We start from the raw sequence: 27,031 nt of genomic DNA, 5'->3' as shown, positions 1-27,031 counted from the left end.
ACAAACCACAATACAACAAAATTAACACACCACAACAAATACTGTAAACAGTTTCAAACTTATTCTGTTTTTCAAGTCGAACAATACAATAAAATAATACAAAAAATAAGGAATTTCTTCCCTTCAGTGCACTTCTCTAAGTTTTTTCTTAAATAAAGAGTGTAAAAAAATATAACTTAAAGCTAATTAAAACAATCTTCTGAGGTTAGAGAGCTGACAAACCACAATACAGAAAAATTAACACACCACAACAGTCGAAACAATACAAGAAAATAATACAAAGAATAAGGAATTTCTTCCCTTCAGTGCACTTCTGGCTTTAAACAAAATAAAAACAATAAGTGAAAATTAAATAAAGAAAGTATAAATAAAGAAAGAATACAGCTACACTGTGGGTCCTCCCCCTTTTGAGAACAAAGGATTAGAGGTTTTTATTTAAGAACAGTATCATGTCTCTCTCCGTACTGTGACGTGTGGACTCGAGGAGAGCGCTGAGTGGGCGGGCCAGGCTGAGCCTACCTGCATGGCTGTTTGGCTGGCACCGCTGAGCCACGTGACGGTGCAACAACAAAAGACGACACAGCGCAGCGCTACTCTTACAGACAGAGAGTAGACTTTGATGAATCCGCGAGCGCAGCAGTCAGCTTGAGTATCGATCTTTTTACACGAGTATTGCTCAATATCAATACCAGCGTTGGTATTGATATTATCGATATTTGGATCGATCCGCCCACCTCTATCTCAAACTGAACTGCGTCTTTCTGTACATGAGGAAGAAATCTATGTAGAGATCTCAAATAACATGAACCTGAAGGTATGAACTTACATTGTAGAAAAGAAAAACAAGCCAGTAGCAGCAGTGAGCACATTAAACCATTTACAGAAGGGTCATTAAGTTTGGCTAATTGAAATAATGGCATGTTTCTGATTTGAATGAGAGGGGCAGTAAAAAGATCTCACACTTGTCAGAGACAATGTTTGAAGCCCAGGTTAATAGGACCTGTTAGTTAGAGAAGGATCACTTGTTTGATAGTTTATGTCCAAAAGCAGGTGTGGCCCGTACGGGGATCGAACCCACGACCTTGGCGTTATTAGCACCACGCTCTAACCAACTGAGCTAACCGGCCAGTTCATCTGTACTTTCTTTAGATCTTTGTACATAATTCTACACTAACCCCATTCAAGCAGCTGAAGCGGACTTTAATAATACATATCTAAGAGGTTTTGTGGGTTCTTATATGTGTGAACTATCTAAACTATATATTTCTTAAAGTTCTTGACTGAGCTTAATGCCACCAACCAGTGACTGGAGCAGATACGACTCAGGTCCTGCACACAGTAAGTAGTGCTGATACACAGTACCAGTCTGCACACCAGAAGGGCTCCAAACATCAAGTTTTCACCAGGGCCGGAGTTGGGCCCCTTTTTCAGCCCGGGAGTTTCATGACCAAGCCCACTTTTTCCATGGAGGAGAAATTTGAATAAATAAAACAGCAGCTACCTCTTACAATGACTTTTTATTTGGTATAAGTTCAGGAATAGTTTGCTGAATAACATAACATGCTTGAAGTTTTTTCTTTCTTTTTTTGTTTTTGTTTTTAACACTTTAGCCTATAATATGATGGTGTAAAATTGATAGTGATTTAGGCTATTTGTCTTCATTTGTTAAAATAATTTAGGCTATCGTATCGTGCTGACATCTTTCTGAATGTCTGAACAATTTAACATATATCATGTATATTCTCTATGTTATATTTTACATTACAAATAACTATCTTAGTTTAAATAACTCTGTTAGACTGTCCTCTACCTGTCCCTTCAGTAGTCATGGCCTCCTTGGGATCATCAGTTGTCATGGTGATGGTGGACGCTGGCGCATCTGGCTGCCGCTACCGTTATCGTATTTTATCATATTTTATTGTATTTTTATCGTATTTTTTTTTTTTCATTTTTATCTTTGTACACACTCATGTTATTGGTACCGCTCCTGTTGCTTTATTTCTTTTTCATCGGATAATCTCAGCGCCTGTTGGATACTAAAAGACTGTGGTGTGTGTGTTGGATCATTTTAAAAGACGCGGACGCTGGTACGTTTTCTTCACATCCTGAAACGGTCTGGATTACAATTTACAGTTACGTGGTGAACGGTGGGTGTGTTTTCCTGCGATCGGCACAATGTTGAACTATTCTGCTGACCAGCTGATGAAGTTCAACAATTACACTACTCCATCGTGTATTCTAGTCATCAAACAGCTTGGACTCCTTCGCCGGCCTCGTTATATTCACAGGGGCTCCCGGAGAAAGCTTGTCCCAGTGAGACTGAGGAACTGCTCGGATGGTAAAGTGGGGTTTTCTCGGCATGCGCCGTACACTCCCAATGGCCAGAACTCCCGAGCAGTATCTCCGTGTAGTCTCGAACCGCGTTACACCTGGCTGGTACCTGTGGTTCCTGATCAGCCCGCTACACACCTCCAGCCACGGCAGAGACTCCGAGTCAGAAACAGAGGAGTTAATACTGTCAATCTCAGAGCACTGGAACACACACCGTTGCCCCAGTCTCATTCTGTGTCAGTCCATATGGCACTGATAAATGCGCGCTCTGTCCACAATAAGACGTTTATTTTAAATGACTTTTTCACTTCTCATGATTTGGACCTGTTGTTTTTAACTGAGACATGGGCTACAGGTGGTGAATCGGCTAGCGACTCCGCCCCCTTCTTGGAACTTTGCCCAGTAGACTGCGGTTTCTTCAGTTTACCTCGGAATACGGGTAGAGGCGGAGGAGTTGCGGTGGTTTTTAAACAGCGTCTGAGATGCCAAATGCTGAATATTGGGACTTTTAAAAGTTTTGAAGCACTGGTTTTTAAATCTCACTCTGTTCTTCCATTACTCTGTGCAGTAGTATACAGACCTCCAAAACCAAACAGCGACTTTATCACTGAGTTTGCTGAATTCCTTGCTATGATTGTACCTATGTCTGACAGCATTCTGCTTCTTGGTGATTTTAATATTCATGTCTGCTACCCTGATAAATATCAGGTGAATGATTTTAATCAGCTACTGGACTCTTTTGGTTTTATTCAGCATATTCATAAGCCCACCCATATGCAAGGTCACACACTTGATTTGGTGTTTTCATCTGGTTTTGATATTGACAAACTAGATGTTGAGGAGGCTAGTTTCTCTGATCATATGCCAGTAGTCTTTAGCTCAACTTTAACTGCGCATTTCCCTGCTCCTGTTTTAGGGCACTGGTCAAGGATTATCACTTCGTCTACATCTAACGATTTTTCCAGAGCCTTTTCTGACATGTGAAAATTGCCCAACTATGGTCAGACTCATGCTAATGTGAATGAGTTAGTTACTTCTTTTAATTATAACTGTTCAACTGTTCTGGATTCTCTTGCCTCTATGAAATTTAAACGCTTAAAACCAAACGTTCAGCCCTGGTTAAATGCATCCACTCAGGAAATTAGACAGGCTTGTAGAAGAGCGGAACGGAAATGGAGAAAGGACAGATTGCAAGTAAGTTTGGATATTTTTAAAGGTTGACTGGAAGACTATCAGCTAGCTGTTAAGTCTGCTAGAGAGGCATACTTTTCAAGCATAATTGCCAAAAATTACAACAGACCTAAAGTACTGTTCAGTACAATAAATTCTTTACTTAAATCATCACCTGAAGTTGGAAATGTTCCTTCTCCTAGAGTATGTGAAGAGTTTTTAAACTTTTTTGTGGAAAAAACTGAAACAATTAGGTCTGGCATTACTTACTTGGGTATAGTTTCTCCACTTCCACCGCCGTGCCCAGGTGTGTTTGAAAAGTTTGAGGCTGTTTCAATCTCCGAATTAACAGATTTGGTGCTGAAAACAAAGCCAACAACCTCCCCACTTGATGTGATGCCCCCACAGATAGTTAGGGAGACATTTGATATATTAGGACCTTTTGTCCTGGATATCATTAATACTTCCCTAGCCACTGGTACTGTTCCAGCATGCTTTAAACATGCTGTAGTTACACCTCTGCTCAAAAAGCATAATCTTGATGCTACAGTGGTTAGTAACTATAGGCCAATTTCTAAATTACCATTCTTGGCTAAATTGCTGGAAAAGGTTGTATATTCTCAGCTTTTACCATTTTTGAGTAGAGATGGTATTTTTGAGATTTTTCAGTCTGGCTTTAAGTCTATGCACAGCACTGAATCTGCTCTTCTGAAGGTGACAAATGACTTGCTACTTACTGTTGATGAGGGAAATTGTGCCTTAGTTCTGCTTTTGATACTGTTGACCATGACATACTTGTTGGTCGCCTGGAGAAGTGGGTGGGGTTACAGGGAGAGGCCCTGAATTGGTTCATATCTTATTTTAAGAATAGAACCTTTTCAGTGAATATTAGCAGCTATTTCTCTTCTTCTGCTGATGTCTCTTGTGGTGTTCCACAAGGGTCCATACTAGGGCCCCTCCTTTTTTCTCTTTATATGCTGCCATTGGGTCAAATAATTAGGAAGCACAATGTCAGCTTTCACCTGTATGCTGATGACATACAGCTTTATCTTCCCATTAGACCGAATGACAATGGCTCGTTAACATCTCTTAGCAGTTGTCTTGAGGACATAAAGAGGTGGATGGCTGACAATTTTCTTCAGCTGAATGAAAGCAAGTCAGAGGTTATCGTTTTTGGGGGTCCTCATCACATCAATAGTGTCTCCAATAACCTTGGTCACTTGTCTACATGTGTCAAAACATCTGTGAGAAATCTTGGTGTTATCTTTGACTCTGACCTACGATTTGATAAACAAATCAACTCTGTGGTAAGGAATAGCTTCTTCCAGCTCAGAAATATTGCGAAGATTAAGCCTTTTCTCTGCTGTTCTGACCTGGAAAAAGTTATTCATGCATTCATTTCTGCAAGAATTGACTACTGTAATTCTCTGTATATTGGGATTGATCAGCCTCTGTTGCGGCGCTTACAGGTGGTCCAGAATGCAGCAGCAAGGTTACTGACTAATACCAAGAAAAGAAACCATATTACACCAGTCCTTGCCTCACTACATTGGCTGCCTGTTCAGCACAGGATTCAGTTTAAAGTGCTTTTATTTGTTTTTAAAGCGCTTAATGGTCAAGCCCCGGCTTATCTCAGTGGTATGCTTTCTCCCGCAACCGCACAGCGATCTTTAAGATCAGCCACTCAGAATTTGTTGACTGTTCCTAGGGCTCGTTTGAAGCTAAAAGGTGATCGTGCATTTGCAGTTTATGCTCCGAGGCTATGGAACACTCTACCTCCTAATATTCGACAAGCACCTTCGGCCGCTGTTTTTAAATCACTCCTAAAAACATACCTTTATAAACTGGCATTTGAACAGTGAGGAGCTGTGTTAATTTTAATTGTTTAGTCTATTTTTATTTGTTTTATTTTGTCTCTTACTCTGTATTTTTTATTTGGTTCTTACTTTTTTAATATAATGTTGTGTTATGTATGCTTATTCGATGTACAGCACTTTGGTCAACGTAAGTTGTTTTAAGAGTGCTTTATAAATAAAATTTACTTACTTACTTACTTACTTACTATCAGTACAGTAGCGTCGGAACAAAAACATTCCATTAATGAGTTAGGCTATGTTATATAGTACACTTCAAATTATGTTTATTATTTTCAGCTTGAAACTGGATATTTGTGATTAATGGTGTGTACTGTGTTCTACAAAATAAACTACGCTAAGTTGACTTGGCTATGTTGCGCAATACCGGCTGCATGGGGTCTGTCCTCTGGAAAACGTCTGGTAATTTTGCACATTTGGCAGCATCTTCTTCCATTGCTTTTCTTTTTTTTAACCTGGCCTTTTCGGCTCCACCGACTGATGGTTTGCGCTATTCTGTTGCTATTGCTAAATATTTACTTTTACCGGTGCTCCAGAAAAGACGCCTCGTGGGCCAAACCAACTTAAACATTTGGGAGGAGGGTATTCCCTCAGATGGTAGAACCCATCTAATCTACTGCGATGTAGGGGCTGCGCTGTCAGATGAATGGAGAATGAATGCAAGAAGAAGATTAGATAAGTGACAGATAAATGTCAAAATTATTTTTCCCAACCGGCCCAAACTCGAGATTGACATGAGCCGGCCCATCGGGAATCCTCCCGAATCTCCCAGTTGGCCACTCCGGGCTTGGATCAGACCATCAGAGAGATGTAGGTTTAATTCAATAACATCAGACCAGATTAAGAACTAATTCACAGTTTACAAACAAACACAATTCAGAATAAGCAACAGACACAGAGTTAGGCTGCGTCCGAAATCGCACACTTACTGAGTACGTACTAGATTGAAGGAAGTATGTACTTTCAGTACAGAAGTGTGCAGTATGCACACAACACCCGTACCTACTATGTCCGCCATCTAACCAACTTCAAGTGACCATAGTTACAGACCGCATGCTCATTTCAAGCTCCACTCGCCAAAATTTTGGGTATTTATCGTCTTTATTTGCGCCACTTACTGATTAATCTATAGTCATGTATCCCGACTCCACACTGAGACGACAGAGAGTAGTAAATCACAGAAGAGAACTAAGAAAGTTATTGTTTTTTTACCTCAGAAATAATGTAAGTACTGTTAACCTCTTTAGCAACAGTATACTACATTACCATGATTAGACTAATACAATGAAAAAAAATGACAAAATGATAGATCTGACACATTAATAATTACAGTAGAATAATTTTTCGAAAATCGTCTGTGCACGACATTGTGTACAAAATGAGTAGGGCTGTCAGAGGGCTCGTCAGGAGGATCATCACCCTACCAACTGGTGATTAACTAGAGTGTGTAGGAGCTGGGTTTGCCCACTTGGCCGGATCCGAATGTTTTAGAGTGGCAGTTGAAACTGCAGTGTGTGTGTTTCTGTGGTGCAATCAGTTGCCGCGTTTGGCTGTTAACCAAAAGGTTGGTGGTTTGAGCCCACCCAGGGACGAGTGCTTTTTATTGCACAACCTGCCTGTTGATCAAACAATTAAACCTCAGTGTATATTATCTGCAAACAGATGCTCTTCATATAGAAATATGCTTTACATTTGCTTGATGGTAATAACTCTTAGTGAAGTCTTAATGAACAATTAAAACATCAATTCAGGTTTTTAGTTCAATTGTGGAAAAATATTAACAGTAGCTCAACTTCCTAAAACCCAGAATCTACACGTACAAATCCTACATTCATTCCACAAAGTTCACAAACATGATTTAATGAGTGAAAACTTGATGTTTGGAGCTCCTCTGGTGTGCAGGTTGGTACTGTGTATCAGAACTACTTACTGCGTGCAGGACCTGAGTCGTATCTGCTCCAGTCACTGGTTGGCGGCATTAAGCTCAGTCATGAACTTTAAGAAATATATAGTTTAGATAGTTCACACATATAAGAACCCACAAAACCTCTTAGATGTGTATTAAGAAAGTCCGTTTCAGCTGCTTGAATGGGGTTAGTGTAGAATTATGTACAAAGATCTAAAGAGAAAATAGATGTACTGGCCGGTTAGCTCAGTTGATTAGAGCGTGGTGCTAATAACACCAAGGTCATGGGTTTGATACCGTATGGGCCACACCCAATTTTGGACATAAACTAACAAACAAGTGATCCTTCTCTAACTAGCAGGTACTATTGACCTTGGCTTCAAATGTTGTCTCTGACAAGTGTGAGATCTTTTTACTGCCCCTCTCATTCTAGTCAGAAACATGCCATTATTTCAATTTACCAAACTTAATTGCCCTTCTGTAAATGGTTTAATGTGCACACTGCTGCTACTGGCTTGTTTTTCTTTTCTACAATGTAAGTTCATACCTTCAGGTTCATGTTATTTGAGATCTCTACATAGATTTCTTCCTCATGTACAGAAAGACGCAGTTCAGTTTGAGTCGATTCACTAAGTTGATAGTACTCAGCAATGAGCCGTTTGAAGCTGAAGGAGTCGATTCTTTTTGATGAAGTCAACATTTTATATGTTATACAAAATACTTAAAAGAGTCGGATCACTATCGTTAGCTGTCATTTAAAAATTAATCGCGGGTCAATACAGAGACAAACCATCTCATCTAATACAAAATAGAATCAAATAATGTATAACAGTTTAATGATGCATCATACATACAGTGAAGCAAAAATAACATTCAAAGCTCAACAGCATAAAAATACATCAAAAACATGTGAATGTGGAAGCATGTGTGTGTATTGTGTATGTGTGTGTGTGTTGGTGTATGTGTGGGTATGTGTATGTGTATGTTTATGTTTATGAATATTAATATAATAGAATCGTATGTTAGACACGTATAGATACAAGAAGTGATGTAGACACACATATTAACTGCTCAGCAATAGAGAGATACAGGGCTAATGGAGATGTTTTACTGCTAAGCTGCTGTTCAACTCCAGTCCAGTTGGTGACGCTGGTGCGTCTTAAGTTGTTCTGCCAACCGCCATTAAACATCATAAGAAGAACAAGAAGCTGCTGTGTTTGTACTGTAGAGCCTCATCTGTAAGTAAAATATGTATTTAATTATAACCCTTATATTTAATTATAACCACATTCTAATTAATAATAAAACTAGAGTTCATAATAAAACATCATTGTGAGGATTTGAGGAGCTTTAACTCCAGTTTTATTTAAACACACAAACTATTAGCTGCTCCGCTAACTGTTAGCATCACACATGATTCAGTACTGATGAACCGATTCATTGAACCGATGAATCAGTGGATTGTAACAGATTCAGAGTTTATTCATTATTAAATGTAACATTTTGATATAAACGCGTCACATTTTCAGCTTTGTTTACAGTTTTTAATGTTTTATAGAAACAGCGAGTTCTTGTAGCTTTGTTTACAGGTTGTTTTACAGGTTTATAGTAAAAGTTAAAAGTATTAGTACAGCACTGTTATTGGGAGTGGATGAGAAACTAGATGTAAAGAACATCAGACTTAATCATTTCACTTTGGGCCACAAAACCACTTCCACCAAACTCAAAGGGTTGTTTCCCAGACAGGGATTAAGGCTTATAGTCCAGGACTACATTTAGCTTTAAATAGAGAATCTCCATTCAAAATGCTGTGTAGTCTAGGACTAGGCTTAATCCCTGTCTGTGAAACCAACCCAAAAAGTTCTATTAGAAGTCTTTTCTGTCTGATGCTGCTCAGTCCCACAATAGTTTCAACATTTTCACTCTGTTTACAGCCTCACAGCATTAAAAATAAACAGTTAAAACAGTCTGAAAGAGTATTCCTGGATTTCTCTTTAATAGGGAATAAAGTACATTTGTCTATCTGTCCGTCTGCCTGTCAGATCTTTTAATAATGCAGTCAGCAGAAGAGGGACACGTCACCCCCATAGATCTACAAAATGAAGGATTCCAAGAGAAACTAATAAAAAAGGAGGAGGAAGAAGATGGAAGTTACTTCTGTAAGTAAATGTGGAGCAGTTTGCCATGTTAGTACAGTACAGTGTGGTTAGTATAGTAGAAATAATAAGAGAATGTGGATAGTGGGATTAGAACCTGTACTGTACCGTACTGTCCTGTGTAGAAGTGCTGATACTTCCAGTCTGGATTAAATCTAAGTAGTATTTATTTGTGGTAACTAAACCCACAACCTTCAGTTTCCTCCAGTTGTTGAGTTTCTTCTTCACATATTGATGAACTTCAGGTGAAGGATCTTTAATCCCTGTGAAACACGTCACCTCTGAGGAACACCTCACCCCAGAGGACCAACAGTGTGGAGGTTTCCAGATGAAGCCTGTGAAGAAGGAAGAACCTGAAGATAAAGATGAACTCAGTAAGATATTTTTTATCTTGAGTAAAATAAGATTTGGATTGAATAGAATCAGAGGAACCTGGGATGAAGCATCATACAGTGAAAGCTTGTATTGTGCTCATGCAGATCAGTGTGAGCAGGAAATGATGAATGCAGGATGAATCACGTTACAGGACTTTAGCATCAGATCTCAGTTTAACAATTACTAACAGTATTTATTATTTATAATGTTATAAATGTATTTGATTATTTATAATGTTATAAATGTATTTGATTATTTATAATGTTATAAATGTATTTGATTATTTATAATGTTATAAATGTATTTGATTATTTATAATGTTATAAATGTATTTGATTATTTATAATGTTATAAATGTATTTGATTATTTATAATGTTATAAATGTATTTGATTATTTATAATGTTATAAATGTATTTTATTATTTATAATGTTATAAATGTATTTGATTATTTATAATGTTATAAATGTATTTGTTATAAATGTATTTAATTATTTATAATGTTATAAATGTATTTGTTATAAATGTATTTGATTATTTATAATGTTATAAATGTATTTGATTATTTATAATGTTATAAATGTATTTGATTATTTATAATGTTATAAATGTATTTGATTATTTATAATGTTATAAATGTATTTGATTATTTATAATGTTATAAATGTATTTATTATTTATGTTATAAATGTATATTATTATTTATAATGTTATAAATGTATATTATTATTTATAATGTTATAAATGTATTTGATTATTTATAATGTTATAAATGTATTTGATTAATTATAATGTTATAAATGTATTTGATTATTTATAATGTTATAAATGTATTTGATTATTTATAATGTTATAAATGTATTTGATTATTTATAATGTTATTAATGTATTTGATTATTTATAATGTTATAAATGTATTTGATTAATTATAATGTTATAAATGTATTTGATTATTTATAATGTTATAAATGTATTTGATTATTTATAATGTTATAAATGTATTTGATTATTTATAATGTTATAAATGTATTTATTATTTATGTTATAAATGTATATTATTATTTATAATGTTATAAATGTATATTATTATTGATAATGTTATAAATGTATTTGATTATTTATAATGTTATAAATGTATTTGATTAATTATAATGTTATAAATGTATTTGATTATTTATAATGTTATAAATGTATTTGATTAATTATAATGTTATAAATGTATTTGATTATTTATAATGTTATAAATGTATTTGATTAATTATAATGTTATAAATGTATTTGATTATTTATAATGTTATAAATGTATTTGATTATTTATAATGTTATAAATGTATATGATTATTTATAATGTTATAAATGTATTTGATTATTTATAATGTTATAAATGTATATGATTATTTATAATGTTATAACTGTATTTATTATTTATAATGTTATAAATGTATTTGATTATTTATAATGTTATAAATGTATTTGATTATTTATAATGTTATAAATGTATTTGATTATTTATAATGTTATAAATGTATTTGATTATTTATAATGTTATAAATGTATTTGATTATTTATAATGTTATAAATGTATTTGATTATTTATAATGTTATAAATGTATTTGATTATTTATAATGTTATAAATGTATTTGATTATTTATAATGTTATAAATGTATTTGATTAGTTATAATGTTATAAATGTATTTGATTATTTATAATGTTATAAATGTATTTGATTATTTATAATGTTATAAATGTATTTGATTATTTATAATGTTATAAATGTATTTGATTATTTATAATGTTATAAATGTATTTGATTATTTATAATGTTATAAATGTATTTGATTATTTATAATGTTATAAATGTATTTGATTATTTAAAATGTTATAAATGTATTTGATTATTTATAATGTTATAAATGTATTTGATTATTTTCTGCTTCAGAACTGAACAAGGATTTCTGCTGCTCCTCGTGTCCACGTTCCTCTACAACCCAAAATCAGCTCCACAATCACATCAAGAGCTGCAACCATGATAAATATGAGACTCTGGTGAAGATTAAGACTGAACATGAGGATCTGACGCCCACCAGAAGCTCCAGTAATCAGCAAACGTCCTCTGGTACTGTCAGCATTAACACCTCTCTCAGTCCCACACAGGAAGAAGGAAACGTCTGCTCACAGTGTGGGAAGAGCTTCAGGTTCCAGTGTCATCTCAAAATACACCAGCGCATTCACACTGGAGAGAAACCGTATCAGTGCTCACAGTGTGGAAAGAGTTTTATTACTCAGGGTAATCTCAAAATACACAAGCACATTCACACTGGAGAGAAACCGTATCAGTGCTCACAGTGTGGGAATTGTTTTAAACATCATAGTGATCTCAAAAGACACCAGCGCATTCATACTGGCGAGAAACCATATCAGTGCTTACAGTGTGGAAAGCACTTTAATAGACAGAGTCATCTCAAAATACACCAGAGCATTCACACTGGAGAGAAACCGTATCAGTGCTCACAGTGTGAAAAGAGTTTTAATAGACAGAGTACTCTCAAAATACACCAACGCATTCACACTGGAGAGAAACTGTATCAGTGCTCACAGTGTGGAAACAGTTTTAATATACAGAGTACTCTCAAAAGACACCAGCGCATTCACACTGGAGAGAAACTGTATCAGTGCTCACAGTGTGGAAATAGTTTTAATAGACAGAGTACTCTCAAAAAACACCAGCGCATTCACACTGGAGAGAAACCGTATCAGTGCTCACAGTGTGGAAAGAGTTTTAATAGACAGAGTCATCTCAAAATACACCAGCGCATTCACACTGGAGAGAAACCGTATCAGTGCTCACAGTGTGGAAAGAGTTTTAATATACAGAGTAATCTCAAAAAACACCAGCACATTCACACTGGAGAGAAACCGTATCAGTGCTCACAGTGTGGAAAGGGTTTTAATCAACAGAGTGCTCTCAAAACACACAAGCGCATTCACACTGGAGAGAAACCATATCTGTGCTCACAGTGTGGAAAGAGTTTTAATATACAGAGTCATTTCAAAATACACCAGCGCATTCACACTGGAGAGAAACCATATCAGTGCTCACAGTGTGGAAAGAGTTTTAATAGACAGAGTGCTCTTAAAATACACCAGCACATTCACACTGGAGAGAAACCGTATCAGTGCTCACAGTGTGGAAAGAGTTTTAATATACAGAGTAATCTCAAAATACACCAGCGCATTCACACTAAAGAGAAACAATATCAGTGCTCACAGTGTGGAAAGAGTTTTAATATACAGAGTAATCTCAAAAAACACCAGCGCATTCACATTTAACAGAAATGATGCTCACAGTGTTGGAGCTGCTTTGCTCATTTATCAGCACTTAGACACAAGTGTGACTCATCAGATTGTACCAAACAAGCTAAAATACAAAAATATGAAATATATTGAGTGAGTGAGTGTTGGGAAGAAATGGTTAGCAATGAATTCAAATCAAATCAAGGTTTATTTGTCATATACATAGTCATACACAGTACAACTGGCAGTGAAATGCTTTTGTGACTGCTCCGCCACAGTAATTACAAATCTACAAAATAGTTAAAAAATATATTATACAAAAAAATATAGAATGTTTTTAAAAGTAAGAATGTAGAAACATTAGAAAAATTAACAATATAATTAAAAAGAGCAATTTAAAGTTAACAAGTGTGTAAAGTGACAAGTAGTGCAGAAACTGCAACATAATGCTATACAGATGTGATTTTTACTCAAATACTAATCTGTACATATACATACATATATATATATTGTTCTGTTTACATATGTTCTTAAATAACTTTAAAAAGGAAAATTAACTTGAAGTGTTCGTTTACATTACACTTGCACTGTTTTATAAGATTTCATGTTAATAGCGGAACCTTTGTTTTGACGCACACGGAGGTAAAAAGGTGTTGCACAACAGTAGTTCTGAATCTAAAAGAGAAAGCGTGGTCGCTACTTTTATATAAGTTTATATTACTTTCAACTGGTTCGATCTGTCGTATTAACCCTTCAGAAAGCAATGACTGTAAGTAATAAGTGATACTGATATGTTTGTGACTTGAATATGATGTAATTTGATGACCGTTTACGATCGCGGCAACTCTTTGTTATTCGATCAGGCGCGCTTGTATTGCTGCTATTACTGAGTTTATGGAATGTATTTTAAGCCTTTTTTCTATTTTCTCTTGTATTTGTAGTTTCACTCTGATTTGAGTCAATAAAGGAACAAGCACGTTCATCTTCCTGGCTCTTAAAACGAGTTTGGCTGGCTGTTTAATCTATGTTAACGCTTCGGAAGCATAACACGTAGAGAGAGCAGTACAAGCTCACTGAGGAAACATAAAGATTAATAAAGAGAAGGAAACAAAACCTGAAAATAAAAGCTTTATCTTCTGTTCAAATCTTGTTCAAACTGCTGAGAATGAGAGCAGTTCATAACTACAGGAACACGGACATTCACCTCAAAGTCTGTCTAAACCCGCCCTTCACATGCTAAAACTAGCAGACCTTGTTCATAGGTATGTGAGCGCAAATGTTCAACAATGACTGAATTTTTAAACAAGCCCAATTTGGCGGGAAAATTGCGAGAGTTGCCAGGTTCAGCAAAATTATCCAGCCTAATGTCTGGTCTAAAATCAACCCTGAAGCTGAAACTAGCCCAGATTCTTCAGGTTACATGAAGAACTATTTTAAATTAGGCAGATGCTATCGGCACCCTGGTGTAAACAGCAAAGTGTACAGTTTGCACCCTGGTGTAAATTCTATTTACACCCAGGTTCATTTACACCATGTTTTACGGTACAGATCACATGGTCTATGCTAAAAGTTTTATGCACATCTAAACCCTGTTTTAAGAACACCCCTAAACTTTATTATAAAGGCCTTTTATATTGTCACATTTCTAGAATGTATTTAGAAATTATACATCAGAATGGCTTGATATTAACTGAGTGTAAACTACAGATGATGTACTATCATTATGAAGTGGAATTGTTCTGTGGAAACAAGTAAATTCATTTTAATAACAATAACAGTTCATGTAATAAAGAGTATTCCATTTAATAACAATCTAAATTAAAACAGGAATGAGCTTAGATTATATTTTAGTTGACTTTAAATTTAAAGTAAAATCATAATGTCCAGTTATTACCAAACCTTTTATTTTAAACCCTGAAATTCTATCCTAAATAGTTCCACCAGACTCTTTTACCGTAATGTTTAGTATACGCACATCTTCACAAACAATGTGGGTGCTGATTTGACTGAGCATTTTGAAGTGGAGGCTTGACCACAGTAGTAAATCAAACAGTTCACAGACACACAAGTGCACAGTAAATATTTCTACACCATAAATACAGATAAATCTATAGGTGGGTGTTTCCTCTTCTAGTTTTCTTATTGTTCCTCATATACAGTAGAAACTAATTCACACAAATATACATACAGCATTTTACATGACTTAGATTCTTATCATAAAAGCTTTATCTAAGTTCATGTCATTTCACTTTACAGAATAGCCTTTCAATTCCTTGTTTGTGTTTAGGATTAAATGTAAATAACTTCTCTGCTGAGATAAATAGGTGTAGTTTGACTTCACCCATCATGCTTTGTGGCTCCATCTAGTTCATTTACACACGTTCCATAGATAATGAGCTAGTACTTCACACAAGAAGGTGTAAATGGTTGGCTGATGATTGACCAATGCAGAGTTTTTAACTGGTTTTGGGTCTTTGTCCTCAGCTCTATTTAAGGACTAAACTCTAGACCTGTAGCTGAGTCACTTGGTAAGAAGGATCTTCTGCACGTTCTTCATTAGAAACGACCTGCTGGAGACACCAGCTTTGTTAAAGTGGCTGCCAGGATTCTAACAGGAAGGTAAAGGATTTTCTTGTTTGTTACTTTTACATTTATGTTGCATTTGTTGTTCTTTTTATTTTATGATGTTATTTAATATTATCAGGTTAATATATTCAGACTGTTTAAAATAGCTTTATGCTCATAATTGTGGTGATTTATGAAGCCTTTTTTACTCCCAGCACACCAAAGATTTACACTTGTGAGCTAATTATTAGTCCTGTCATGAACTGGATTAGATTTGCTTGGTGCAGGACTGATGTTGAGAAAGTCAGATCTCTTATATCTTTATTTATATCAAGTTATTTATAGTTATTTAATTATTAATATCTGCAGTATTTATAAGTATTTCATCCTGATGTTCTTTGAATTCAGATTCTCACTTAGACGTGAAGTGAATTTAATGTTTTTATTACTAGGTGAAGAGTTTAATATTATTGTGGTATTAATGTAGTAAAAGTAATTCTAATTAATCGACTTGTTTCTTTGTTTCTGTTGCTTTTCAAGGAAACAGTTTCTACAGTCTTATCAAAGCATAAACATGAAGAACTTTCATCACTGCTCAGTGTGGGAAGAGTTTTACTACACAGAGTCATCTCCAACGACACCAGCGCATTCATACAGGAGAGAAGCCGTATCACTGCTCAGAGTGTGGAAAGAGTTTTGCTCATCAGGTTCACCTTCAAAAACACCAGCGTATTCACACAGGAGAGAAACCATATCACTGCTCAGAGTGTGGAAAGAGTTTTGCTGAACATGGTAACCTTCAAAAACACCAGCGTATTCACACAGGAGAGAAACCATATCACTGCTCAGAGTGTGGAAAGAGTTTTGCTTACAGTAATGCACTTAAAGTACACCAGCGTATTCACACAGGACAGAAACCATATTACTGCACTGAGTGTGGAAAGTGTTTTACTCATCAGGGTAACCTTCAAAAACACCAGCGTATTCACACAGGACAGAAACCATATAACTGCACTGAGTGTGGAAAGAGTTTTGCTGAACATGGTAACCTTCAAAAACACCAGCGTATTCACACAGGAGAGAAACTGTATCACTGCTCAGAGTGTGGAAAGATTTTTGCTCATGAAAATAGTCTCAAATGGCATCAGCGTATTCACATAGAAAAACTACATCACTGTTAAGAGTGTGGGAAGTATTTTATTGCATATTATCTCCAACAACACCAGTGCATTCACACAGGAGAGAGGTCATATCATCGTTTACTGTTTGAAAAAAACTTTAGTGAAAAGAATATCCTTTAAGTACACCACAACAGCGCATTCACATAAGAGGATGACTCGTACTGCTGCTTATAGTGAGTGAATATTATTATTATATTATTCTTTATTCAAGTTTAATCTACTTTAATAAACACAGAACAACTTTTACTTTCAAGTGGAAGAATTTTACCCTGGTCTTTATGGTGTTTGCATAAATTCTTCATATTATGAATGCTAAGTTTTCATAAATGAATAGCCTCTTACTTTAACACTTCTAGGTCTACACTCCAAAATTCTAGTCTTTAGATGATTTCCACTTAGCAAATAATGAACCGTCCTCAACCAGAATGTACATGAGAAGGTGTGAATGGAGGGCTGTGGACTGAACAGTGTTGCATTGTTCTATCATCATGAGTCTTTGTTCTTTGTGTTTATCTATAGACCAAATTAGTGGTAGCTAAACTCCTTTGTTAAAAGAAATACTCATATTTACATTTAATTATCCCACCATCTTCTAGTGCATAAAACACAGTTCATATAAATCCTAATACAGACATTAAAATTACATTTAAAAATAAATAAATTCTATTGTGGTAGTTCAGGTGTTTTCTTATCATGGAGGTGACCAACTGATCAAGACCAATTCAGAGGTCAGGAGACAAGTGTTTCTTTATTGATGAATAAATGTATTTGTTAAACTGTAAATTCCATCCGAGTCCTCTGTGTGATGAGAGTTTGGTTTTGAATCTGATGTCAGCAAATGTGTCCATGGTTGTTAAATGGGACTAAACTCACGGTCCATGTATTTGTATGTAGGCTTGAGCTGAAGTGACAATAGAAAGTGGATGTAAAGGACTGGGTGGGTAATAGTTAAAGACAGTTCTTCATGTAACCTGAAATTCTATTCATAAATCATAAGAGAATTAAAAGACTAAATTGTTAATATATAATATATATCGTTAATAAAGAAGATTGGAGAGGAGAAGAAAACAGGAGAGGAAAAAACAGAAAAGAGTAGAAGTGAAATACAGACCTTTTAGTATTTGAAGTGTTACTATTAAATGTTACTATTTAATACAATTACTAAGGTTTAGATGCGCACTAAAACTTTAAGCATACCGTAAAACAGAGTTTAAATGCGCACTAAAATTTGCAGTAGATAGCGACCCAGCTTTTTTAAATATACATCATGGAATTAATATGATTATTAATCATTAAAAGTAATGTGGTGAAATGTACCAACCTCAGATCTGAATCTGTTTTTGTTCATTATTCAAGTTTAATCTACTTTAATAAACACAGAACAACTTTTACTTTCAAGTGGAAGAATTTTACCCTGGTCTTTATGGTGTTTGCAAGAATTCTTCATATTATGAATGTTAAGTTTTCATAAATTAAGATGTGCAACAGTACAGAGTCGTCGTTGTCGCATTTTTCCTTTCAGAATTCTCCACACATTCTCTATTGGGGACAGGTCAGGACTGCAGGCAGGCCAGTCCAGTACTCGTACCCTCTTCTTCCAAAGCCACGCCTTTTTAATGTGTGCAGCAGGTGGTTTCGCATCGTCTTGTTAAAAAATGCTGGACATCTTTGGAAAAGACGACGTCTTGAAAGCAGCACATGTTGCTCTAAGATCTCAATGAACATTTACATTTACATTTTCAGCATTTAGCAGACGCTTTTATCCAAAGCGACTTACAGTACTGTGACAGTAAGCAATCACATACTTTATGTTTGTTCGTTGACCACTTAAATAGCCTTTAAAAAAAACCCATACCCACCCCCCCTTATACATCCAGAATACCTGTTGCACGACTATGGAGGAATATGCAGATCACCATAAAATCTCATTGATTGATCTAAAATTGGCAGTAGACATCTTTTTGTTGTTTTTATGGCTTTATATACTTTCTAGGTACATATTTTTGTTATTTATAACATTTGGAATGAAAGACAATTTCTGTTATCAGGAATAGTAATATGTATTATGTTTGGGGTCAATTTGACACACAATTTAAAAAATTTAGAAGGATTTTGTTTGTGAAACAAATCATCATCATCGTCATGTATTATCTGAAGGGACAGCGCCCACGAAATGCAGCCAGACATTCATCCACAGTCACATGGGGGCCTGGATTGTAAAGAAAGGGTAATCGCTGAACCCACTGTCCTATACATCCCATATTGCTGCAAGTTTGTCACGCTCTCGTCAGCCCTGCCTTGTTTCTCTGTCATCAATGTGTATGACATGGGAGAAAATATGAAATGTGTTTAGAGACATGGTGCCCTTCCAGTGTCAGCAGCCCAAAGACTTGCTGTTGCTTCACCTTTTGACTTGTACACTCCTGCCAAAATGAGCAACCCAATGTAAGCTTGCAAGTGGGTCACATCCAAGTCTTTCCAACTGTCCCCATACACAAACCTCTATAAAGACTTGTAAATAAGTGCTTTAGGCATGATAATGTGTTTTGTCTTTGTAAACATGTTTCCTGGGTTATTTATGCCAGCCAATGACTAAAAGTTTTTATAATATTGTCAACTGCCAGGAAGAACTAATGTAACCAACCTTTTATATACATCATGACCCTTACTCAAAAAAGATGGACCACCAGCTCCATACAAATGTAGGTATAGAAAACTAATTTAATTGTTTTAAAATCTTATGTGTGTAATATAACTTGGCTATATTGTTAGATGGTTTATATCGTATTCATAATATCAGTGTAAGTTTCCTTTAGATGTACAGTGTATCACAAAAGTGAGTACACCCCTCACATTTCTGCAAATATTTTATTATATCTTTTCATGGGACAACACTATAGAAATAAAACTTGGATATAACTTAGAGTAGTCAGTGTACAACTTGTATAGCAGTGTAGATTTACTGTCTTCTGAAAATAACTCAACACACAGCCATTAATGTTTAAATGGCTGGCAACATAAGTGAGTACACCCCACAGTGAACATGTCCAAATTGTGCCCAAAGTGTCAATATTTTGTGTGACCACCATTATTATCCAGCACTGCCTTAACCCTCCTGGGCATGGAATTCACCAGAGCTGCACAGGTTGCTACTGGAATCCTCTTCCACTCCTCCATGATGACATCACGGAGCTGGTGGATGTTAGACACCTTGAACTCCTCCACCTTCCACTCGAGGATGCGCCACAGGTGCTCAATTGGGTTTAGTCCATCACCTTTACCTTCAGCTTCCTCAGCAAGGCAGTTGTCATCTTGGAGGTTGTGTTTGGGGTCGTTATCCTGTTGGAAAACTGCCATGAGGCCCAGTTTTCGAAGGGAGGTGATCATGCTCTGTTTCAGAATGTCACAGTACATGTTGGAATTCATGTTTCCCTCAATGAACCACAGCTCCCCAGTGCCAGCAACACTCAAGCAGCCCAAGACCATGATGCTACCACCACCATGCTTGACTGTAGGCAAGATACAGTTTTCTTGGTACTTTTCACCAGGGCGCCGCCACACACCATCTGAGCCAAACAAGTTTATCTTGGTCTCGTCAAACCACAGGGCATTCCAGTAATCCATGTTCTTGGACTGCTTGTTTTCAGCAAACTGTTTGCTGGCTTTCTTGTGCGTCAGCTTCCTTCTGGGATGACGACCATGCAGACTGAGTTGATGCAGTGTGCGGCGTATGGTCTGAGCACTGACAGGCTGACCTCCCACGTCTTCAACCTCTGCAGCAATGCTGGCAGCACTCATGTGTCTATTTTTTAAAGCCAACCCTTGGATATGACGCCGAACACGTGGAATCAACCTCTTTGGTCGACCCTGGCGAAGCCTGTTCCGAGTGGAACCTGTCCTGGAAAACCGCTGTATGACCTTGGCCACCATGCTGTAGCTCAGTTTCAGGGTGTTAGCAATCTTCTTATAGCCCAGGCCATCTTTGTGGAGAGCAACAATTCTATTTCTCACATCCTCAGAGAGTTCTTTGCCATGAGGTGCCATGTTGAATATCCAGTGGCCAGTATGAGAGAATTGTACCCAAAACACCAAATTTAACAGCCCTGCTCCCCATTTACACCTGGGACCTTGACACATGACACCAGGGAGGGACAACGACACATTTGGGCACAATTTGGACATGTTCACTGTGGGGTGTACTCACTTATGTTGCCAGCTATTTAGACATTAATGGCTGTGTGTTGAGTTATTTTCAGAAGACAGTAAATCTACACTGCTATACAAGCTGTACACTGACTACTCTAAGTTATATCCAAGTTTCATGTCTATAGTGTCGTCCCATGAAAAGATATAATGAAATATTTGCAGAAATGTGAGGGGTGTACTCACTTTTGTGATACACTGTATGTTTTAAATTATTTTTGATAGCCTTTGCTGCCATATTTATGTATAGCTGGCTAGATACAGCAGTTAGTTTACCGTACCAGCCAAGCTAGCATTTTTGGCTAACATTAAAACATAGCTATAATATATTTATAAATTATCAAAAATACGAAATTATTTGATTATATATATTGTTCTGTTACTACAGTATATCAGTATTTTTTATATAATGTTTTAGTAAGTTTTAGTCCTAAAGAGGAGCAGTTAACATTACCTTGAAATCCTCAGTGAATAAGTGTAAAAAAATAACGGTTCTCTTATTTAAACCGAACTAAATGTGCATGCGTTCAGGGAACCTTTCGTATTGAAGTAGTGAACTGATTCTATCTGACACCACCATGTATTAACATTAAGGTATTAGTTAAAAATCACTTGTCAGTTATCATTGTTATAAACAGTTATCATGGCTTAGCGTACATACATCTGGTTCAAAACAAGTTTATCAAGCGACTGTAAAATAATTTTACACATACATATACAACTATTATATTGGATTCAAAAAGTTGCTTTGAGTCTCAGTCAGCCAACATGCAGCCATATTCGGGGCAGATGTGGGGTGCCGCAATTCCGCCTAGTCTCAGTCAGCCAACAGTGCCGACATGCAGCCATAATCGGGCCAGATGTGGGGTTCCGCAATGTAGCCTAGTCTCAGTCAGCCGACAGTGCCGACATGCAGCCATAATCGGGCCAGATGTGGGGTTCCGCAATGTAGCCTAGTCTCAGTCAGCCGACAGTGCCGACATGCAGCCATAATCAGGCCAGATGCGGGGTGCCGAGCCGACAGACAGCCGACACTGCCGAACCGGAGCCGGAATCAGCCCAGATCTATCGTGCTAGCTGAGTTGTTTCTACACTCACTGTCCACTGTGTAGTGTTAACTGAACAGAGATCTGAACACAGTCGTGTAGTGTGAACTTCGTCTTAGTGGTTAAGGTACTGGGCTAGCAATCAAAAGGTTTCCAGTTCAAGCCACACCATTGGCGAGTTGTCACTGTTGGGTCCCTAAGCGAGGCCCTTAACCCTTATTTACTAGAACTGTGATAAGTGTAAGTATAAAATAGGAGCAGTAATTTGGTTCCTTTGCCATATACAGCCTCTTTTCCTCAAATATCTGGACACCTTACTTCCTCTGTATTGTGTCCACATTCCAGTTCCCAGTTTGTTCCCACATCTCACAACTCAAATTCCCTCAAAATAAAGAGCAGCATGGAGAGCAACTGTAACTGTAATCTTCTATAAACCTTCCACTCTTATTCTGCCTCCGTCCCAACTTTTTATAGCAATCAGTGAAATCATTGGAAATCTTTTCTTTTAGAGAATAAAGACACCAGAGAATGAACAAATCACAGTTTCTTCTTTTTATTACATTTTCACGGAACATCAGCTTTTACACATCTGGATCTGGTCCACGAAGTAATCCGGGCGTTGTCCTGATGTAAAGACGTAAACTTAATGGCAGCACGTCTCTCTGAAATCTCAATAAATTGGTGGTATCTTCACATGTCGCCCATGTCTTGGGTCCTGACACACCTCCACAGGTACAGAAACTGTGAACACACATTAACAACACGTCAACCACCAGACCTGCATCCCTGACAGTTAAATAAAGGTTCTAATCAAGGTTGGCCTTTAGATGTGTTCTGTTTTCAGCCTTTCATGAAACCGTCGGAGGCTCCGCCATAAAAGCGTCTCCAGTGCAGCAGCCAGGGCTTCAGGTTCTGCGTACAAAGACTCGTCCAGAGTGAAGATTTCATCCAGGAAGCTCAGCATCTCAGTCTGAGAGAGAAAAAGAATAAATAACAGATTACTAGCAGACAGTTCTATTCGAGATCATTCGTGGTGTAAAGAACACGCACCTGAAGATGGAATAAATAACGCTCTGTGTACTGCCGTTCAGTCCATCTGGGCGTAACGCACAAATAGATGAGAGCAATCAGCTGGTCCAAAAAGAGCCTTCGTCTCCGGTGTTTGACTACACTTGTAGAGCAGCACAGATTCATTCTAGACTCTATAGAGCACAGACTCTCTTACTGAAATGATCTGATGCACCCTCGCTCTTCCCAGAATTCCCAGCAGCACCAGCTCTAAGACGATGTCCATAAAGTTGACGCGCTGGATCTGTGAGTAGAAGGAAAGCAGGCAGATTCCTTATTTCTATATGGCCGCTCTCGACATCCACCTGTACTATTAAATATTTTGTGCTTATTAAAGTCCCACAAAACCTGAATTACACTCGGGTAATAACACTGTGTTTAGTTTTACCCGGTCTGAGGTCTAGAAGTTTCCTCTGGCTGGTGACGAGCCCTCTTGGCCCTTTCCGGACCATCAGAGCACACAGGTGGCGACGGCCATGAGGCATAACCCCTGTATGGATGTAATGCCCAGTCCGAGTGCAACCAGAGCAGCTTCCAGGAACAAATGATCAAATCCAGTAGATGATGGACTTGCTCTGCTATTCTCTGCTTCACCAGCGACAGGGTCGACCGATGAAGTTTTCAACAGCAAGTCCTTGGGGTCTAAAATCAAAGGATACCGCCTGGCGTACTCGCTCCAGACCCTGGCCAGGTTTTTGTTCTCTGAATCGACGACCTTTCGGAGTCTCATCCTCGGAGCTGCAGGCTTTTCACACTGAGAGTTGTAGTGTGTCTTAGCCAGGCCGCTAAACCGTCCAGCGGCCTGGAGTAGTTGTTGAGAGACGATCCTGAACATCTTGGGAGAAAGCTGATCAGCAAAATGTGAAGTGGCTTCTGCAGTTCTGCATGTAGCTGCTCTTCAAACTCTGATTTACACCTCAGTGTTCTAATAGAACTTATGATGTCATAATCCAGTAGATTTAAAGACTTTCTATCATTGCACTGAGCACCATTTTTTAAACAAGCATGCTCCATTAGTATTCAGACATGGCTTAAAAACCTGGCATGTGGTCACTTTCTGTATGGAGTTTGACATGTTCTCTCAAGATTCTCTTATAACAAATAAAACAATCGTAAGTGGTGGTGGTGGAGAATCTCTTAGATTTACATTTACATTTTCAGTATTTAGCAGACGCCTTTATCCAAAGCGACTTACAGTACAGTTACAGTATACAATCTGAGCAACTGAGGGTTATGGGCCTTGCTCAAGGGCCCAACAGCAGCAACCTGGCAGTGGTGAGGCTTGAACCAGCAACCGTTTGACTACTAGTCCAGTACCCTAACCACTAGGCTACAGGTTTAAACGTTCCATTGCAAAATCTGCATGAAGCTTGACTGAACTTGACCACATGGGCACAAATTCCCACAGACACACTCCAAAGTCTTATTAAAGCCAGTAGTAGCAGCAGCGTTAAGATTTGCTAACCAGTGCTAACAGGGTATGTGTTCCTAATAAATCCCAACAACACTGCTGCACCTGCTACACTAATTTATACATTTTTTTGTGTTTGTGTTGGACCTCTAGGGGTCCCTTTCTTCTGATAAACAGGGTACGAAAATGGTACACGGTGACAGGTGTGCTACAGTCAGTAACTGTATACCCAAAAAATTTCTTTGTGTGGTAGGTGTAGCTTATAATCAAATATTGCAGGTACCAGATAGGTTCCTAATAAAGTGCTCGATGAGTGTCGAATGTGCCAAAAATATACTGTATAGTTTAGATAGAACACACATATAAGAACCCACAAATCCTCTTAGATGTGCATTAAGAAAGTCTGAACATAAGAAATGACTAGACAGTGATGTCTGAAGTAGGACTGAGATCTCAGATCATTAAAATAACATGAAACTGCTGTATTTCTGGTGCAATAACAAACAAACTCAGTTTAGGAGCCGTTCATTTTTACAGAGCTTCACTGTAAGTGTGCAGAATCTCAAATGGTTTTTGTGCTGCCATGCAGCTGGTTGAATGGAGTTAGTGTAGAATTATGTACAAAGATCTAAAGAGAAAAGCTTAACTGGCTGGTTAGCTCAGTTGGTTAGAGCAGCCTTTCTCAACCGGGGTGTCGCGTCTGGCTTCGTCAGGGGTGCCGTCAAAAATATTCTCACGTTACTGATATTATGAAATAAATTAAAAATAAAATAATAAAATACAAAAAAGTCAACTTATCATGAAAATGTAGACCATTAGCCGCCTCAAACATCAAAATTTGTCTCACACGCCCCTTTCCCCATGCTACAACGTCAACGCGGGTTGCGTGCCTTGCCTATAGTGATGAGTCGTTAAAACGGCTCTTTAAAATGAACAAAAGGAACTGAGTCGCGCCTCTGGTAGCCGCTATAATACATATTTATATTTCTGTGCAGTTCTTATCGGCTGTAATTCAACCATTCCGCTTCTATCAGTAGAGGGAATCAGTCAGTCATAATAAGAGCTGTTTATTGTTGAAATTCAAATCACTTTCAGTATCGCGGAGAGAGCAAGCGACACACACACACACACACACACACACGCACACACAGAGAGAGAGAGAGAGGTAATTACCTCATTAATGTAAATATTATAATTTTTATTGTTATTATTTTGCACTGTTTTTATTAATATTGTTTTCCTATTTCATATTTTTGCACATGTAACTGTTTTGTATATACAGTGGTGTTAAAAAAATAGCAGTCCAACACCATTAACCTGATAAATCACTGTTTTTAGTAGAAATGCTATTTCTACATAGCAAATAATTTACTTGAAAGTGTAGTAGAGTAATGAAAACAAAACAAACCCAACAATTAGGACATGCATGCCGTTTATTCTGAGTAATCGAAGCATTGATTGAAAGGGGCTTGTTCAAAATAATAGCAGTGAGGAGTTCAATTGGTGAAGTCATTCATTCTGCAGAAGAACGGGTGTCAATTTTGGCCCTTATTTAATGTAGGAGGGTGGCAAATGTTGCACAGGTTGGTCATAGCACATTTCCTTCTGAAATACTGGGTAAAATGGGTTGTTCCAGACATTGTTCTGATGAACAGCGTACTTTGATTAGAAAGTTGATTGTAGAGGGAAAAACATACAGAGAAGTGCAGCAAATTATTGGCTGCTCAGCTAAAATGATCTCAAATATCTTGAAGTGACAACCAAAACCTGAAAGACGCAGAAGTAAGCGTGGAACTACTGTTCAAAAGCATTGAAGAATAGCCAAAATGGCAAATACTCAGCCAATAATCATCTCCAGAAAGATCAAGGAACATCTGAAGTTAGCAGTAGGACAGAAGATGATTAAGTGAAGCCAATTTACCAGCAAGAACTCCTTTCAAAGTCCCGTTGTTAAGACAAAGACGTCCTGAATGGGTTCAAATTTGCCAAGGAACACATTGACTGGTCCAAAGAGAAATGGCTCAACATTTGTGGACTGGTGAAAGCAAAATTGTTCTTTTTGGGTCTAGTGGCCATAGACAGTATGTCAGACGACCCTCGAGCACTGAATTCAAGCCAAAGTACACTGTGAAGACAGTAAAGCATGGTGGTACAAAATGATGATATGGGGATGTTTCTCATACCATGGTGTTACGCCTATTTATCACATACGAGGGATCATGGATTAGTTTAAATATGTCAGAATACTTGAGGAGATCATGTTGCCCTATGTCGAAGAAGAAATTTCCTTAAAATGGGTGTTTCAACATGACAATGACCCAAAACATCTTGGTTACAGACAAACAAAATTGAGGTAATAGAGTGGCCAGCACAATCCCCTGACTTCAATCTCAGAGAGAACTTGTGGTCTGATATCTGAAACGTGTTTTTTTTAAGGCAAAACCCAAAA

The 27,031-nt window shown here is 37.2% G+C and overlaps 1 non-coding gene and 1 pseudogene across 1 annotated transcript; one reads left to right on the top strand and one right to left on the bottom strand.

Annotated features, from left to right (window-relative positions):
- Positions 1 to 27,031, top strand: part of LOC134325914 (zinc finger protein 208-like) — a 202,452-nt pseudogene that overhangs the window by 111,459 nt on the left and 63,962 nt on the right.
- trnai-aau (transfer RNA isoleucine (anticodon AAU)) lies at positions 1,054 to 1,127 on the bottom strand. The gene has a single exon. It is a non-coding gene; the product is annotated as a tRNA-Ile (tRNA).

Source organism: Trichomycterus rosablanca, chromosome 14 (genome assembly GCF_030014385.1).
Source record: "Trichomycterus rosablanca isolate fTriRos1 chromosome 14, fTriRos1.hap1, whole genome shotgun sequence".
Classification (NCBI taxonomy): Eukaryota; Metazoa; Chordata; class Actinopteri; order Siluriformes; family Trichomycteridae; genus Trichomycterus; species Trichomycterus rosablanca.
The sequence above is the reverse complement of the archived record's forward strand: the minus strand, read 5'-3'. Positions and strand labels throughout refer to the sequence as shown.